The sequence below is a fragment of the Haemaphysalis longicornis genome, unplaced genomic scaffold (genome assembly GCF_048455015.1).
Source record: "Haemaphysalis longicornis isolate Haplotype H1 unplaced genomic scaffold, Haemaphysalis longicornis Haplotype H1 scaffold_1, whole genome shotgun sequence".
Classification (NCBI taxonomy): Eukaryota; Metazoa; Arthropoda; class Arachnida; order Ixodida; family Ixodidae; genus Haemaphysalis; species Haemaphysalis longicornis.
The window spans coordinates 186,208,778-186,227,264 of NW_027526203.1; the positions used below are offsets into that span (position 1 = coordinate 186,208,778).

The 18,487-nt window shown below is 48.7% G+C and overlaps 1 long non-coding RNA gene across 1 annotated transcript in view; it reads left to right on the top strand.

The window, feature by feature from the left end:
- The first annotated feature begins 476 nt into the window (after nt 1–476).
- The window catches only part of LOC144167582 (uncharacterized), a 50,223-nt gene continuing 32,212 nt past the window's right edge, over nt 477–18,487 (top strand). Inside the window, exons 1-2 of the long non-coding RNA XR_013322037.1 lie at nt 477–610; nt 4,260–4,344. This is a non-coding gene — a long non-coding RNA (uncharacterized LOC144167582). The remainder of the gene's footprint in view (nt 611–4,259; nt 4,345–18,487) is intronic.

An 18,487-nucleotide genomic window follows, 5' to 3' on the forward strand; every position in this document is an offset into this window, starting at 1 on the left:
TCTGCCTCTAAAAAGCGAAGGGAGATTTCAATGGTCTCTTTACGAATATTTTTCGTCTCGGCTTGTCTTGCGAAGCGTGACTCAATTCAGTGTGGGCGGCGCAAAAATGCTTGTATGGCGCGTCTGAGAGCGTTTGGCAAGTGGCCAAGAAATTGCAGCTTGCTGACCGAAGTGTAAAAAAGTGTAGAACGGAGAGTGGTGAGCTTCCCGCTAGCGGCCTCGGCAATGTGCAACGTGCCTGTGCCTAGAGGACAAGATCAGAGGACGGAGCAGTCGCCGGTATATTTTGCAGGGCTAGCCCAGCCAGGGGCAACCACTACTGCCCGTCCTTACGTGTGTGGTCAGGCATTTAAGAGATGAGCGGGGACTCACGTGTGGAAGAAGCGACGACTGCGCCTCCAGCAACCTTCCGGCCGGCACTCTCGCGTCACCACTGAGCTCCGTGCCTCGGTGGCACACGGCGGCGATGCAACCATGGGTAGACAGGCGCCGTCCCGGGCATCTTGCGCTTACCTCCGTGCTCGATACTCCTAAATGGCGAAGCCGTCGCTCGCTTCTCCGCTGTTGGCCAGGCCCCTTCATCCGGCCATCCCGTCGACTTGTCCTGGCGGTAAGTGCCGGTGACGCTCGTTCTTGCCCGATGCATGAAATACGAACAGCGCTTCAAAAGTTAAACTAAGCACGCGAGCTGTTGGCAAACTGGTCAAAGCTGCACGCAAGCGCGATCGCGGAGTATCTGCGCCGTAGATAATGAGCGTGTGGGCACGTCGGGCTGCCCCGTCTCGCTGTTCTGACGCTCGTCTTATCGCAGGTTCGAGCGAAATCGCGCTACCACCACTGCTAGTCAGGAACGCTTTGAATGCCTTCCGCGATGTGACGAGAACAGCGTCTTCGGCGGCGTGCGCTTTCTACTTAGTCAGTAACGCCGCCGCTTTTATTGGGCGGGACCACGGCGGGACTGCCGTGGTTCCCGATTCACTCGGCGGCGAGTTTTTGCGCCCGGTGGTCTAGTCGGTCGGGGATGAATTTCCCAAGTGCGGCAGAACTCATGCTTGGCTCGGAGAACGCATGAAAGAAAAATGCATGCGGGTATTCGATGCTTTGATTTTACCGTACAAATAGTGTCTTAACCGAGCGAGCAGGGTGAACACACTTCAACAAAAATTGGCTTTATTACATGGAAGGAACAAACCTAAACATTAGCATCTTGGAAAGCCCCGTTTTCTTGCTCCCGAAAAGTTATAAAATTATGGCTCGGTGCACACAGCACGCGTAGTGAAAGCATGGCTGCGAGAACAGAATGTATGCTTTCTTGAATGGACGTCCAAGGACGCTCACATGAATGTAATTGAGAACGTTTTGGAGAAGCCGGAAAGAAGTCTAGATCGTGTAAATTATAGCGCAAGTGAAGGAGGCCTTGGTGAGGCAGTGAAAAAATAGTGGGACAACCACTGGGAGGGATCCGGATACGTTGACCCTTTGCATGAGTCTCTGCTTCGGAACATGGCTGATGTAATTAACATGAGCTGGAAATTCACCCGTTATTTACTGCTGTGTTGCTATAGATGGATAAATTTCAACTCTTCGTTTTAATTGTCCCCACCTGTGATCCATTTCAAAGTTACCAATTCCTGGCCAATCGACCGAGTGCGTATGAGCCACGAAGGAAGGAATAACGACAACGACCGCAACGTTTGTTTCGCTGACAATGTGCGGAGCTAGCACAGCTGGTAGAGCACCCGGCGGGTACTGTGCAGGCCCGGGTTGAATTTACTCTCTAAAGCTGTGGCCATTTTCTTGACCGAAGAACTACAATTACAATAACAACAACGGCCTCTGCCTGATGGTATAAACTGTCATGACAGGGCGCTCTTCACTTGGGAAGTTTAGGAAGAATAGGTAAGAGCTAAGTTAGTCTAATGGAGGGTTTCTTTTTGACTCCTTTAATTGCTCTCGTTTAATTGCATGGTCAATGATTTCTTCCGGATATTTTTGACCAATCAGGGAAGCCTTGAGTTCCTCAGCGTGTTTTTTTTTTTGAAATCATCCTGTCCGGTGCATATTCTGCGACGCCTGTGTGCTTGTGAGCAGGTATGCTTGTTTTACAACGGCGGGGATGGCGGCTGTAGAAGTGGAGATATTGTTGTCGGTCAGTGGGCTTCCCGTACAATGTTGTTGAGACACTCCCTTGGTTCAATATTTACGTGACATCCAAGAAATGTATGGTTGCATTTGATATCTGACAGGTACGTTTGACTGATGGATGGAGAGTTGATTTCTGAAATACATTCAATGAGGCTCGCCTCACCGTTATCGCAAATAAAGATGTTGTCGAGGAAGCGAGGAAGCGTTTAGGAAGAATCGGTTTTGGGTAGCGTTTTTCAATGAACTCCGTTTGTAACGACACCATAAAGGTATAGGCGTATGATAGTGCTATTTTAACCCCCATATCTGTGCCGGTAATTTGGAGATATAGTGGGTGTTGTCGACTTCAAAGTGATTGTACTCAATGACAAGGTGGAGGAGGGTTTCCAGTGTAGGAGGGGTTATATCTAAGCAGAAACTAGTCACTGTAGCAGAGACTGCGGCAAGTACGCCACCAGAATGAGTAATGTTAGTACCGAGATATGTAGTATCCATGGTTACGAGAAAACCGAAATGCAGCCACCAGAAATGCAGCCACGGCCACCAGGACGCGGGCTCCATCCAGGCCACGGTGGCTGCATTTCTGTTAGAGGCGAAAAGCGAAAACGCCCGCGTGCCTAGATTTCAGCGAACGTCAAAAGTAGCACTACGTTAAAGGTGGTCTGAATTAATCCCAGCCTTTTGATACAGCCCGCCTCTTAGCCCAGGGGCAGCTGTGTCGGAGAATTAAACTCCCCTAACCAAATTAAATCCACACTACTCAAACCACGCATCCAAATAGCACTACGGCACTTACAGGGGCACAGTTAATCATGGTTAAGCGAACCCCCTTTGCACCTCCCCCTTCGCTCTCCCCCTCTTTGCACCTCAGCACGTCACGGGTATCTAGTAACGGGGGTCTAGCCCGCAAGCTTCTATTTGTTTTTATTTTTTGGCAAGGGCTGGCTGTTCAGAAGTTTTTTTTTTTCAATGATATAATTTATTTATGTTGCGGTCGCCGCCGTACGCCTAATCAGGACTGCGCTTCCATAGACTGTTTTAAAGGTTAAAAGATAAGGTTAATGGAAGCTATAGTCCGCTCCTGTTGTATGCAATCTTGTTCCCTCCAATTTGATTTTGATTCCACTTTTTACACCATTTTAACGCGTTTTTGGTGCTGCATGAACGAACTAAGATGGTTCCAGATGTACCGCACAATAGCGCCTCCATTTAAACGGTGAACTTGTCTTGACAAGACGGAACTTCTCGTTTTTTGGCAGCAGAACTCATCAATGACGAACTGAAACCATAGATAGCAGTGGACACGTGCGACTGCACGCCGAGAGGACGGTCTAACTCCTAAAAACGAAGTCTCGCACCGAAGCCGCACTCGTATGGGGAAGCGCAAGGTAGTTTGTGGTACTGGCGAAACAAAGTGAAGTTTAGTTGCTCTTGCTACCTGGTGTAGTGTCACGCTACGCAAGCAAAACCACAAGTGGATGCTACATTAGCCATGGGATGGTGCTAGCCGCTCTGTTTATCTTCATTATCATAACGAATTTCGTTTTTAGGCGATTCTAGAAGTTTTCATTGCTGTTGTCTCCTTACAGTAGTTTCGAGAATTCGTTAAACTGGTTAATTACTCCCGCCGATTTTTCAGTAAAAGTGAAAAAAAACGATGACTGATCATCTTGCCAACTTTGTTATATCAAGGTTACCCGCCACAACGTTTCGTTACATAGAGTTCGCCAACACACGAGGTTCAATGCAGATGGAAATGGCGAATTTGAAAAACTTCGTTTAATCCAGAAATTATCTGCATAGACGTTCGTTAAATCCAGGTTTAACTGTACTTTAAACGCGCGGAAGCACGAGCACCTTACGCTCACCGAGCAGACCGGCCTGCAAATACACATACGTAAACAGACCAGCAATGTCTCAGCGACAGCAACATCAGGGAATGTTGTTGGTGCTACTACAAAAGTTATCATACCTTTCACCGCATTCAACTATAGTGACACTCGTAGCGAAATGGGCACGATGTAATAAATTACGATCTTTTCAATGGGCTTCAAAGACAACAAGCAGAATTAAACTTACTGCCTTCAAAGAAATTCCCCATTGATTTCGCGCAGGGCTTTGGCTGCCTCGGGAGCTTGGGTGGCCAAACCGCGCGATGCCAGTCAATCCGCTATTCCACCAACGACGCCCGTGCCGCTGGTGAGTATTCGTCGGAGGGCGCACATTGAATCGAGATTGAGCCAGATCGAGAACAATCCGGATCGAGTGCTGCTATACACGGCGGGATCGAGCCCGCTCCCGCTCTAACTAAATCCCGGTTCCCCTTGCTCAATTGAGGTTTCCAAGCGCGATCGGACTATCCTGACACTATCGTTCCCGCTGAGTAATGTCACCCAATGCAACTTCACATTCCGACCAAGAAAAGCGTTTTTTTTTTCGCTTCACTCAGGATCAGCATCATCGCCAGAAAAAGTTGGCTTTCGCGCAGTGCGTTTTGGACGCGGCATACGCCATCAATGAGATATGGAAGGCTTCGCTTTAAAATTGTAAAGCTCGCGCGGTAAACGCGCGGTTTCCTGAGGCTGCAGTTTCATCCAAATTTGTAACTTTGTGCCCGACAATGTGTAATTGTTTTGTTTAAACGTTGATTGAAAATGAAAACTGAGACATTGTGAAATGCATTTCAAACAAAACTTTGCGTTCTGCAGTGACAACAAAATTTAGAGAAAAAAATCGTGAAATCTGCCAGACGCTAGATTGTTGCTCAGTTTGACGCCCTCTATGTTCGTATGTGTAATAGTGACCAACTCCTAAGGCATAGGTTATGACAGCCAAATATTTCTCAACATAAATGTCGGGTATTTATTGCTTGTCCAGAAAAATATATGTGTATGCAAAAAAAACATGACTGCGGTGCTTTTTCTAGAAATGCGTAACTCTCAAAACCAGAATTAAAAAAATCCCGGCCTCGACATTTTCCCAAATCGGAGAAACGAGACTCAAGGACAACAACACTGTTAAAAAACATATTTTGTTATTTTGTTCGTACTTAAGTTATAAGCCGGTGAACGCACGCGTTCGACACGTGCCTTTGTGCCATATGCGCTCCACTACAGCTGCTGGTTTTACGGCTTTGCGCGTTTACATAAAAAAGCGTCTGTTAGCATTCCGGGGCCACACCAGGGAGCCTTCAACCTTTAACGTTCTTCTAAACAAGAAACCCGCGCTTTTAATTTTTCTATTCCCGATGGTTATCTCAATATGCGCTAGCCCAGCTACGCTTGTCACACATACCAGACACAAAACACACATTTGCGGGCGTCCCTTTCCTTTCAGCACAAAGAGCAGTGTAACGCAAAAAACAGCTCCATGAGGTTAGAGGAAGGTCTGAAGACAATCAGTAACGACGACGATCATTCCGATTTCGGTGTTCTAGGAATCAGAGTGCGTTTTTATCGGCGCATGAAAGGAAAGCTGTTTTTTTTACAGAGGTCGGCCATGGCTCTTCCATTTCGATCTTGAATCAAACACCATTTGTTTTGTATAACCTGATCCGGCCAAACGTTGAAAAACGACATTCTTCTCTTTCGTTGTTGAGCGATGCGCGTACGCTCCGTAGAGAACCTAAACCGGAAATAGCTATATAGACTCCACTTTGCAGGGCTATCTAGGAGGCGTCTCTGCTAATCAGAACTCCACCGCCAAATCCGAAGTAAGGTTGCTCCAAATAAATTTCAGGAGCATTCTAAATAAGCTACACAACCTAAATTCTCTCGTTTACTCATGTTCAGCCGACATTTTGATCGGTACAGAAACGTGGCCGTCGGACGACCAACTCTGAACCTAACTTTCCTACACAGTTTGCTGTTTTCAGCAGAGGGATCTCTGTTTTCAGCAGAGGTCTAAAGGAGGAGTAATTATAGCTCTTAAAGGGGCCCTGAAATGCCTTCCGCCGATGCATGGATGTACGTGTAACCAAATAAAGCAATGTATTAGCAATCTCCTCCTGCAAGAATTTTGTTAAAGCGATGAGTATTAGCTCAGAAATCGTAAATCAAAAACCGCGAATTATCGTCGCGCCGTATTTCCTCCTCCTTTCAACTGTTTCTTCGCTGTTGGCCTCCCCTCCCATGATGCTCCGCTCCTCAGCGGTGACGTACTTCCGCTATTGCGCTCCCACAGACTGCCGTCTGCTACGGGCCAGCTCTTTCGGCTTTTTCATCTCTGTAGACACCATGGACACTGGCTGGAAAAGCGAACGAATGACGTGGCCGCATGTGTGCGGCCTGGCCTTGCCCTTTCGCGGTGTACGTAGCTGCAGTTGGTATCGGCGGCGAACTCGCAGCCGCGTGGGGAGAATCGTGCGCTCGTTCCCTTTGGTGCACCGCGCACTGTTTATCCAAAAAGCGCGGTCTCAGGTGTGGCCCCGCTGGTGCCGGGGGTTATTTTGCGGTGGTTGTAATTCCTACTACCGGCGGCATGTGAAAAAAGACATTTTCAACCGACACAGAACCCGTGCACAAAACGCGCCGGATCGGATCGCTTTATCAGCGGCGATGAACGTGAAGGCGAAGAGCAAACCAACGCTGCACTCGATCAGCGAGAACCCGTGTTCTGACAAGCTGCACCCATGTGTTGCATTCAACACTGACGGGAAAGCGTTTGTTTGCACTTGTTTGGATAGTCGTAAAATGTCCAAACACTCCGGCATTCCGCTAGCAGATCAGCCGGCGAGACATTTCGGAAAACATTGGACAGATGGCGTCGTATGCATTAGTGTGTCGCTACGCAAAACTGATGAGACGCTCTACTAAAACTCCCATCGCGGTGTCACGTAGCGGGACGCAAAAATTTAGCGTTTAGCGTATGCAAAGGCCACAAACGCTGTACTAAAACTCTATTAGCAGCAAAATAGCGTGCGTATGTGAAACCGCTTGCGTTTACAAAGCTGCACGCCGAGCGCGTACGTTTCAAACCTAGTGACATCGTTTAAATACACTGGCAAGCACAGTGTAACGTAGTCAGATATCAACCGTATACTCAGGTGACAAGCAAGAGCTTGTTTTATGTGGGGCGGAGATTGCGCATAAAGGCCCGTTCGCACTTGCGACGAAAGCGAGTGAGAGCGGCAGGAATTCCGTTGCTTTGTCGCGCGACGATCGTTTTTGTCGAATGGTCGGGACAAATTTTGGTTGCGCGACAGAATTCCCGTCGCTTTCGCTCGCTTTCGTCGCAAGCGGGAATGGAAAGTTCTGCCGCTGCCGTCTGCTACGCAGCTCGGAGGTACCGCGCGATCTGCTCGGGCCGGATGAACGCGCACACTCCCGCACGGCAGCGCCCCAAGCGGCAGACGGCCGCGTACATCGCTCCCGGCGCCCGCCTGGAGCCCGCCCTCGGCACACTAGCCAGTATACTTCAGGCACTATAATGGAGGAAAGATTTTTTGCTTCCGATGAACCTAGTTCTTTGCCTTTGTGTTTTTAAATACGTGAAGTGGTTAGCACGTCGTCCTCACGCAGCTCTGTATCGTCGTAGCATCGCTGATTGTCCGAACGAAGCTTGAAGCTAAGCCAATGAAGCGACCGAAGCTGTGTGTGTGTGTGTGCATCGCCTCCTGTGTGTTGTGGACGCGTTCGTTTCGCGATGAAATGCGACATTGTACTTCTGCGGGTGGATAGTTCTTCCCATGGTCTGGATTATCTTTCTCGATCCAAGTACCACTCAACCTCGCATGGGGTATGTGCAGTGTGCCTGGCTAAAAGCCTTCTCGCTTGCGCGCCAGAGTTGTGACTTGCTGCTCGTCCCCGCAAACCGGGTGTGAGGTGAGTGCCGAATTTACGACGGGCAGGAGGAGGCAACTCATCGTCTGTCAATCGCGGTTCAGACTTGCAACGCATGTTGTGACGTTGCGTTCGTTCGAAACGCATCTCTGGATTGTTTTGAAGTTGAATAAAATGTACGCGTCAAACCCGGGCATTCGGCTCAGGGCGTTCTCTGCGATTGCACCAAAGAAGTGCCACGGGACTTTCTTTATGGTACGTACTCACGTAAGATAAAATCCACGTCGTGTTATGGCCGTGTTGCATTCAATACAAATGGTTAAGCGTTTGTTTACACTTGTTTCGTTTGTCGTAAAATGTCAAAGCACTCCGGCACTCCACTGGCAGATCAGCCGGCGAGCCGACGCTGAGCAGACGACTCATCTCTTTGCCGGAAGTGCGTGAAAAAGCCGCCAAATAGCAGGATGTCTAGCTCATGACGAACATCTGGGAATCGATGATGTAGACATGTGAAGATGGCGGCGTCCAAAAACACGAAGGAAAGGGTGAGAAAAAAGCGACAAACTTTGCAACAAAAGTGTGAGCTTTCCGCTGCGCGTAAAAGAGTAATACTTGGCACAGGTGACGTTGGGGACCCAATCTAGCGATTGCGCTAGTTCATTTAGTGTGCTCAAAATGCCTTTCAGGGCCCCTTTAAAAGGGTTCAGCAGTGCCGGCCTCCCGTAGACAATACATGGACACTTTCAGAAGCCATAGCGGCCTAATATTTGGCCTAGCCCTATGGGATTAGTATCAACTTTTTCCACTTTCAAAAAAAAGAAACATCCCCCTCGCGAGGGGCACGATCAAATGCAGAGCATTTCTGCGGGGGGGGGGGGGGGGCGCCTGCAAGTCGTATGGATTACGTATTGGTTGTTGTTGTTGTAATTGTTGTCTTCCAGCGTAGACATTGTCGATGAAGTCGATGGTGAAACGTGCCGTGAACCCCCTGCCGCGGCAATGACGCAACGTGGAGCGGCTATGACGCAACGTGGCGCGGCTATGACGCAACACAATCCAACACAACGCACTTTAATCCAATCCAATCCAATCCAAATCCAAGCCAATCCAAGCCAATCCAATCGAATCCAATCCAATGCCCCTCGCGAGAGAGTGTTATAGCGCCGAAATCGCCACCACGCGAACGCGTGATGCTGACGTCACGATCACGCCACAGATGTTAGCGACCGCAGCGCGCTTAAACGACATATGTGGTTTAAGCGCGAACCGACCGCGGCGAGAGAGCGCGATGCGAGCGCCCCACCTGTTCTTGCGCGCGAACCTAACGCGGCGAGAGAGGGTGTTGCGCACGTCCCCACCTGTTGTGCGCCCGAACCGAACGCGGCGAGAGAGGGCGTTGCGAGCGGATAGAAGGCGAGGAGGACGCGGGGGGCGCACCTCTGGCCGACGGTTGAATGAGTCAAGGATATAAGGCACGTTCGTAACCTTCCGTTCTGTGTCGGCTTTGTGGCTCAGTTCGTAGAGTACCGTGCACCTTGCGTTCCGCCCGCAGAGTCGTAGGATCGAAACCTGGCGCCGGCAAGTATTTATATAGTGTAGGGGGAGCGATGCGGACGCGGACTACGGACGCCAACGCGGGTGACATCGTGAGTTACTAAAATGCTCTGCATTTAAAAAGGGGGGGAATGTTGCGGACAGATTTTTTAAACTGACATCTCGGTTTTTTTACAAACTAGAAAGAAATATGAGCTAAAACATGGGTTTTCGGGGTGCCTGTGTTTCTGCACGCCGCATTGAAAAAAATTTCCCAATATCGAAATTCTGCTCGCAACGTTCCCTCCCTTTGGCTCTTCTGATTGCATACATGCCGGTAGAATTCTTCTGAGGCGAATAGTTTTAGCGCTAGGCTTTCTGAAAGTTCCACAGCTCGAGAACGCTCGCAATCAAATTTCCCACTCTTTTTGGTGGCTCCGTCTTTCGTATTCAGGAGGAAACATTATTAGGCTCTACCACTCACCGCGTACACGCTGCGGTCTTGCTATGTCACTGCGCGGATAGCCGGACTTTTGGGCTTAAGCGGCATGCGCGCGGAAGAGCGAAGAAAAGTTTGCCGTCACTCATGCGAGTGGCACCACCGCTTTGATTGCAACAATCCATTGCAGTGTCATCTCTTGCGAGCCGGGTTCCACGCTTATCAGCGCGCGGGGTAGGGCAAGGTTAGACCGATGGCGTTGGCCGCAGCGGTGAATATTTTGCTTTTTCACCGAACGATGGCTTGCTTCCGCAGTAATGCTGTTTAGTTTTTTTATTATTAAACTCTGAGCCGTAGCACAGACGAAGCGCTTGCTCGAAGTGACGCGACCTCAAATCTTGCCGGTAAAGCTGTTGCTTGTGTCCAGTGCATAACGGCGGTATCACGGTGCAAAAATGCAGGAATATTATTTTTCTTGTAGGCTCGGATGGGGGAAGAGGGCAAGGGGGCGGTTTCGCACTTGAGCGGCTAAAAAAACTTTAGTGGGGCTCCCTAAACGGAAAACGCCACCTGACTTCTTTATTTTTCTGTTTGCTCATTAAAACGTTTTGCCTCCTCTTTCTGCTCCTCCTGCTCCTCCTTCTTCTTCTCCTCTCTCTCTTTCTCCTTCGCGTAGCATGAGCAATACACATTTAGGAGCACCCGTTTTTCAGAGTACAGGGACAGCTTTTTCTTCATCTTCATCTTCGGCATTCCCGCGAACGGAGACTTAGCTTATGCAGCCGCTTCCATCTGCGTACGCGTGCGTTAGCGGAGCAATGCGTAAACCCGCGGACTCGTGCGCTAATATGAAGCAGGTGTACCACATTATTGTATTGTTCAATTAGCGTAGCAATCTTCCTAAATGTCAGAGCGCCTTTATAGAAATCGTAAAATGAAACTATTTTATTACTTGATTCCTTGTTTATATCCTTTCAAGGCGGAAATTGCTGCAAGTTGCAGACGGAGGTAACTGTGCCAGCGCACAGAATGTTCACCTTACTTGAAATTAGGTATATTCAATCAAAACTATCACTCTCCTTGTACTGCAATTAATGGAAATTCTTCAGGCTGACCAATGAGTTACTTTTACTGTTGGTATGAAGGTTAATTTTTCTGCATTTTAAATTTGCCCTTCCAACATTGCTTCCAAAATCCTCCTTCACACCGTTCGATTTTCAGTCCCCAAGGCAAAAAAATACACGGGCTGCTGTAAGATGCACTCATACAGCGTAAAGGTCAGAAAGCCACGCTCGGAAGTCTTTGAAAGAACGAAATTCGATTTTTCTGTTTCTTTTTTTTTATTTTTCCCCGTTTCTTCATCTTTCATCTTTTCTGTCCCTGCTAGCAGGGTCTTTGTTTAATAGTGAGTGTTTTTGTTTCCGTTCTTTTTATTACGTTTAGGCTTCATCGCTCATTTTGAACCCTTTAAAACATGGATAAACGATTGGTCGTCAATGACCGTTCACCGGTGTTTGCCTTCCTTTATTTTTTATTTTTTTGTGTCAGTCCACGCACATACATCTTTTATTTATTCTCGCAGTCTGGTCAGTTTGTGTACAAATGAGACACGAACGTTACAATGTGTTTTCTAGTATCAGCGCATAATACGTATTTTAAAGCCAAGGTGCCACTTGTATGTAATTGTAACTTGCATCAACCTGTTGAAGCGCAGAACAAGACGAGGGACAAAAACGCAGAAGACGCACAACGCACAGTGTGTCTTCTCATGTGTTCTTTTCTCTCGTCTCGTGCTGCGCTTCCACACGTCGTTATGTACCAACTCGTCAAAACCACTACTCTGCTATAACTCGTATGCATTCATGTGTCTGGTGGGTTGGCTACAACAGCACTTGCCTTGTTTATGCGGCACTTTTGTCGTCAAACCGATCAACGGCTTTATGATTTTACCCCCCCCCCCCCAACATCAAGAATTGCTGTTGTTGATGCTGAAATAAAGATTTGAGCGATTCGTATTTGTTAAAATGCTCTTTGGCGGGTACTTGGTTCATTTTCTTTCATTTATATTCAATTGGAGCATGCTCGGCGCATTTTTGTTACAAGCGACCGATCTAGACCAACCACCGGCAGGCCACGACGGCGGCTTGCTTGATCTTGTCCCTCCATCATGCTGGCGCCATGGCTTGTAATAACTCAGCGAGGCTTTGTTCTTTTACAGCTACATAAATGATACCATCGTAGTCTTAACACTTTTATCGAAAAAATCCTAAAATTGTATTTTGGATGAAACAGGTTGGAGCTATTCCATATTATATTTCCCTTTTTCCCTTTTTTTCAATCTATTTCTGGTCTCGGCGTAACAGGTGCGTGATAGCAGCACGGTGGGGCGTGGAAGGGCGCGCGCTGCTTGCGCATGCGCGCTCTCCCCCCCCCCCCCCGTACTGCTCTCCCTCTACTGCGCGCGCTGCAAATATAAAGCGGTTAGCGGTCGCTCGTGCTTCAGTCACTGCGTTGCTCCTTCCTTCCTTGGTTGACACTCGCTCCACCCTAACGCGACTTTGCTCTCCTCTCTCTACCCCAAACCAACACCAACGCAACTACGACCCAACTACCCTCCCTAACGCGACTTTACGCGGCGTTAACGACCCCCAATGCTCTGGATTTACTCGTGTTCCCCTCGCGGGAAGGCGCGGGAATTTTTTTTTTTATCGCTTACTCTCCGCATTTCATCCGCACTTGGGGCGGCGAGATTCAGTGCCCGTAATCATTAAGATTTTTTAGCCCATTTCAATAACTCCGCCCACAGTAAATACATTTGTAAATACATTTGTACCACACACGTGAATCTGACAACATCCAGTTTCCAGGGCGGGCCTGTGCCTGATAATGCTACGATAACGCATCCAGATTCCGGTGGCACGCTTCGCAATTATCGCTCTCACGCTCTCACAATTATCGCTCTCACACACACGCTCGCACACGCCGCACACACACGCACACGCACAGAGACACACACGCACGCGCACACGCACACGCACAGAAACGTGCACCCCCTCACATGCGTGCACACGCACGCACGCGAACGCACAGAAGCGCAAACCCAGGCATGCATGCGCACACGCACACGCACACGCACACGCGCGCGCACACACACACACACACACACACACACACATACACACACACACACACACACACTCACACACACACATACACACACACGCACACGCACGCACGCACACACACACACGCAAACGCACGCACGCACGCACCCGCTCACATGCACAGACGCACCCACAAACACACGCAGGCATATGACATGCACACACGTACACATACACATACATACACATAGTGGTAAGCGAATATATCTACTTAGGCCAAGTTGTGACCCCAGATCCCAACCATGAGGCAGAGATAATTAGAAGTATAGAAACTTTTGTAGAAGACGAAGAGGAAGCTCGCACCAAGCTCAACAGACACCTGGACGACGAAGAAGAAGACGACCAGGCGAGGCGACAAGATGGCTGAGCATTGAACGGTTCTCTGTAAATAGTGTGAATATATTTGCTTTCTACAGACGACGACCTCCTCCCTTGCCTCCCTGGACGTTATTTCACATGGTGCCGAAACCCGGGACGTCAAGGGACGCGACGAGGTGAGCCATGGAGCGGAAATCAACTCTTCGACCGCATTGCTCACCCCGAAGCGAGGAGGAGGTGTCGAGGCAGAGGAACCGCCTAAAGAATGCCCAGAAAAGCCTTCTTGAATTCAATGAGAAGCTCATCGCCGAAGTTACGCCAACTCTGGAGCAAACGAAAGACGTCGAAGCCGCTGTTTCATTAGCCAGGCTCCAGTACAGTGCCGACCGACTTGAGAGAATCAATAAGGAGCTGGAAGCACTGGTTAGTCGAGCCAAACTTGACGGCCAATATGACGACGCTCTAGATTCGGTAAAAGAAGCGAACAGGATTATGGCCTTACTGGAAATAAGACTTCGCGCACAAAATGCTTCCACGACATCGAAGGAAATTTGGGTAATCGATCATCGACCCCAAGAAGAATCAAGCATGGCTCGATCATCAGCCGCGACGATGACATGTACCTCTATGAATAACCACTCGGCTGCGACGGCGCTTGGCATACGACAGACGAATGTACCTCCCTCAATCAAAACGGAAGACGACATGATGCTGGAAACACCACACCAGCAGCGGAAAGAAGCCCAGCAAGAGTCATCTCAATCCACGTCGGCTGCATCATCCCCAGAGGAAAGCACCCTGGACGAGGGGCTAGCTTCGGAAGGCGTCATCGGCGAAGTCTACGCGACTAAAGAGCTTGAAAGCTCCTTTGCGTGCCGGTATGCAGCCATGAGATTTCCTACAGACTGTATGCAGAACTTCCACGAAAGAGGAAATGTAAATCGAGATGACGAAGAACTCCTCGAAAACCCAGGCAAAACTGCCCCAGTCTGTATAACACCATCACTACGAGACAGGCCTGCCCATGCTTCGGAGATGTGTGACTGCAACAGGAGTGCGCACGGAATAAGACCGGCGACAAGGACACCAAAAGTGCAGCAGCTACAACTACACGAAGATAAGGCCACAAAAGAACAACTGTCCGATTGTGATCTTCGTAAACTCATGGACCCCTCGATGACCGTTCCCCTCCATGTCGGCTTGAGGGACGCAGCCGAAGATCGCACACTCCCTTCTCCAGAAAAGAGGCCAGATAAGAATGCTTCCGCGGGAATGATGCAAACTACGACTAAGAAGGCTACCAGCTATGTTCTGAAATCGAAGAAACCTGGAGAACATTGTGGTACCATGACAATTGACACTACACAAGATGCAGACATTCGTAGTTCCAATCGGCGTGTGCGGTACAAGTGCAATACGTCAATGAACCAATATCTGAGGTCAGTGCGCACAACAAACTATACAGGAAAATATGCATGTAGCTCATCGCCTGTCGTGGTCTTCATGAAGGAACACAAATCAAAAGTCAGAAGAAAGGCGAAGTCCCGGAGAAAGAGAAGGCCAAAGATAAGAAAGAAAAGGATAAAATTCGGACACCTGATGGACACGAATGGCAAACTGACTGGACACCATCAGCCCTCGTACGAACTCTTGTGGGGCGGGAAGTTGAGCTCCAGGACGTGTTTTTCAACCGTGGACTCGACGGGACCTTCGCCGCAACGCCTGGCCGAACAGTTTCTCCGGCTTCGACCCCACTCTTCATCATCACCCCTCGTACGAACTCTTGTGGGGCGGGAAGATATAGAAACTTTTGTAGAAGACGAAGAGGAAGCTCGCACCAAGCTCAACAGACACCTGGACGACGAAGAAGAAGACGACCAGGCGAGGCGACAAGATGCCTGAGCATTGAACGGTTCTCTGTAAATAGTGTGAATATATTTGCTTTCTATAGACGACGACCTCCTCCCTTGCCTCCCTGGACGTTATTTCACAAGAAGGATCAGAATGGGATGGTGTGCATGTGGCAGACATTCTCAGATAATGAATAGCAGCCTACCATTGTCGCTGAAGAAGAAAGTGTATGACAGCTGCATCTTACCGGTACTCACCTACGGGGCAGAAACTTGGAGGCTCACTAAGAGGGTTCAACTTAAATTTAGAACGACTCAGCGGGCAATGGAGCGGAAAATGATAGGTGTAACATTAAGGGACAAGAAGAGAGCGGAGTGGGTCAGGGAGCAAACTGGTGTTAATGACATATTAGTAGAAATTAAGAAGAAGAAATGGACGTGGGCAGGGCATGTATTGCGAAGGCAAGATAACCGCTGGTCATTAAGGGTAACAGAGTGGATCCTAGAGAAGGCAAGCGTTGCAGGGGGCGGCAGAAAGTTAGATGGGCAGATGAGATCAAGAAGTTTGCGGGGATAAATTGGTCACAGTTGGCACAGGACCGAGGTAATTGGAGAATAATAGGAGAGGCCTTTGCCCTGCAGTGGGCGTAGATAGGCTGGCGATGATGATGATGATGACACATACACTCACTCACACGCAAGCACATGAACACGAAGGCACGCGTAGGTGCAAGCCAGAGCTCTTTGATGTTACTTGATGTTCTCTGAGTTACTTTGATACAAAGTAACTCGGGGTGCAGGCATGGCAGGAAAATTTGACGCCAAAGTAGCATCGCGATTTCATGCAATTAATTATCTTGCATTGCATTTTCTGCAGATCTTCACACTTTTCTTTTAGAATTGCGAAATCAGTTGACCACGTCCATATAACTCACGAATAACCGTAGCTGTCCGCAATAAATCAGAGTGCCACTCAAAAATTCTTGATCAATTCGATAGCAAATTCCGTGCCCTGCCTGTACCTTGAAATACTTCATAGAAAGATACGCAGCACGCCCTTCCCACGTCGGGGAACTATACGAACACAGTGTGGCTAAGGCGCGCCAACCTGATGTACAGGAATAGCGACGTCCCTTGCTCAGTGGAACACCGCCGTGATTTCAGGGTTGCGGGCAGCAAAAACACAACTACCCAGGCTACAGTCATCACACAACGGCAACGCAAAATTTAGTAATTTACCCGCCGCGGTGGCTCAGTGGCTAAGGCGTTGCGCTGCTGAGCACGAGGTCGGGGGTTCGATTCCGGGCCGCGGCGGCCGCTTTTCTGATGGAGACGAAAAGCAAAAACGCCGTGTGTGCGAGATTTCTGCGCACGTCAAAGATCCCCAGGTAATCGAAATTAATCCGGAGCCCTCCACTACGGCGCGCCTCATCGCCTGCGTTACATCGGCGCGATAAAACCCTACAATCAATCAACATTTAGCGATTTAAAAAAGCGAAAAGCAAGCACTCGGGAAGGTTCCCATAGCACCCCTGCACTACCCGTGCACAACCGGACAGCCTAAACCAATATGTCCAGATACCCGTCACTGCGTGGCTGCGACAAAAGCGCAGCGAAGATGCGGGTGCCATCCCGGCCGCTCTTCAGATGGAGGCGAGAGGGAACAACGTCCCCGTGTCTAGATTTCGCAGAACGATCTGCAGGTGGTTGTAATTCATCCGGAGCCCCCCCCCCCCCCCCCCCCCCCCCCACTATCGCGCGCTTATATCACAGGTGTGGCTGCAGCGTGTTACAGTCCCAAAATATGATTTTTTTTTAAAGCGCACCGAGCGCAGTCCAGGCCGAGTTGACCTCATGCCCGTACATGGTACACCACGTTCGGAAGTCCCCTTGTAGCAACAGCGTCAGCAGGCGCATATTCGTTATCTCGCCGCTGCCTCAGCAGGCTGCGATGCGCGTTTGTCGCAGCCACGTGAACCCTGCGACTATTGATAACCCTGGGACATGTAGTCTTGGACAATGCGTGACTGCCCAGGTCACGTTATCTGTTACAGTAAACGGTCTTTTTTTTTCTTTAGGTGGTGTTAACGGAACGTTGAAAGGTAGTTTCAGGAAGTGACAGAAATCTTACGTTCGTGGCAGGCATTCAATTAATCTGCATGGTGCTTTCCATGGTTCGAAAGAAAGCAACAGCGCATCAGACAGGACGGAAAGAGAAGTATAAAAAACACTTACGCAAGTGTTTGTCAAGTTCTCTTCGTGTTCCGCCTGATGCTCTGGTTTCTTTCAAACTTATGTATTGATCAGCCCTACTTTTCACTCTTGTTTTTGGCGTTATTTTCTGGTAATTACTGGAGTCATTGCTGGAGGTTAATTTTTACCAATTGATTTAAAAGTTTTTCGGACGTGTCGATTTCGATTAGCGCACAATTGAGTATTCATTGTTCTTTACGTTTTCTGTACATATTAACATTGAAGCTTCTCTTTCACACCACAAAAAGTGCCCAAAAATATTCATAAACGATCATACATACGTGCAAAATCTTCTTTGTTAGCTGAATTTTTCCGTTTTCTGGAATGTTTTGTTTATTTAAGAAGACGGCTACGTTCACGGCCGCCACGGCGTGCAACCACGCACTATTTTATTTATTTATTTGAAGCGCTCACCAACAGTGGTGTGCCTTCTCAGGTGAGGCACTGGGTAAATAAGCAATAAAAGGCATACAGAGACAACACATCAGCAAGGGTAGTAAATAAAAAATGGGTAAAAGAAATGTGTGGGTATACGGGGTGTTTCATCGAGACTAATTAATTTTAAAAAATGGGATTCTGGAAGTAAAGCTGTATTTCTTGCGCAGGGGCCGTGGCAGGTGCCAAGTGCTATTTATGGGAATAAGTAACTTTACTTGGTCAATCACCGTTTCAATTATCCTGTGTTAGGTACTTGATTGTAATAATTAACTTGTGGAGGATCGTGAGTCCATCTCGTATTGATTATTGCATTTCCGAAATTGTAAATACGTGCAGAGGTACAGCGCTCAGAACTGAGCTCACCAGATGTGCGGAAAGGGCTCCGGGCGGAAGCTGAGCGCCGCGAAGCTACGCCCCTCAGGCTTATGTCACTCGGAACTGTACTACATGCCACACGCACGCCGGGCTTTATCTTCGGCCCGAACAAAGGCAAGGCAAAGACCTGAACAGCCGAAAAGCATCTGATAGCCGGATTTATAGGTTACAAAGTTCCCAGTCAGGGAGTTA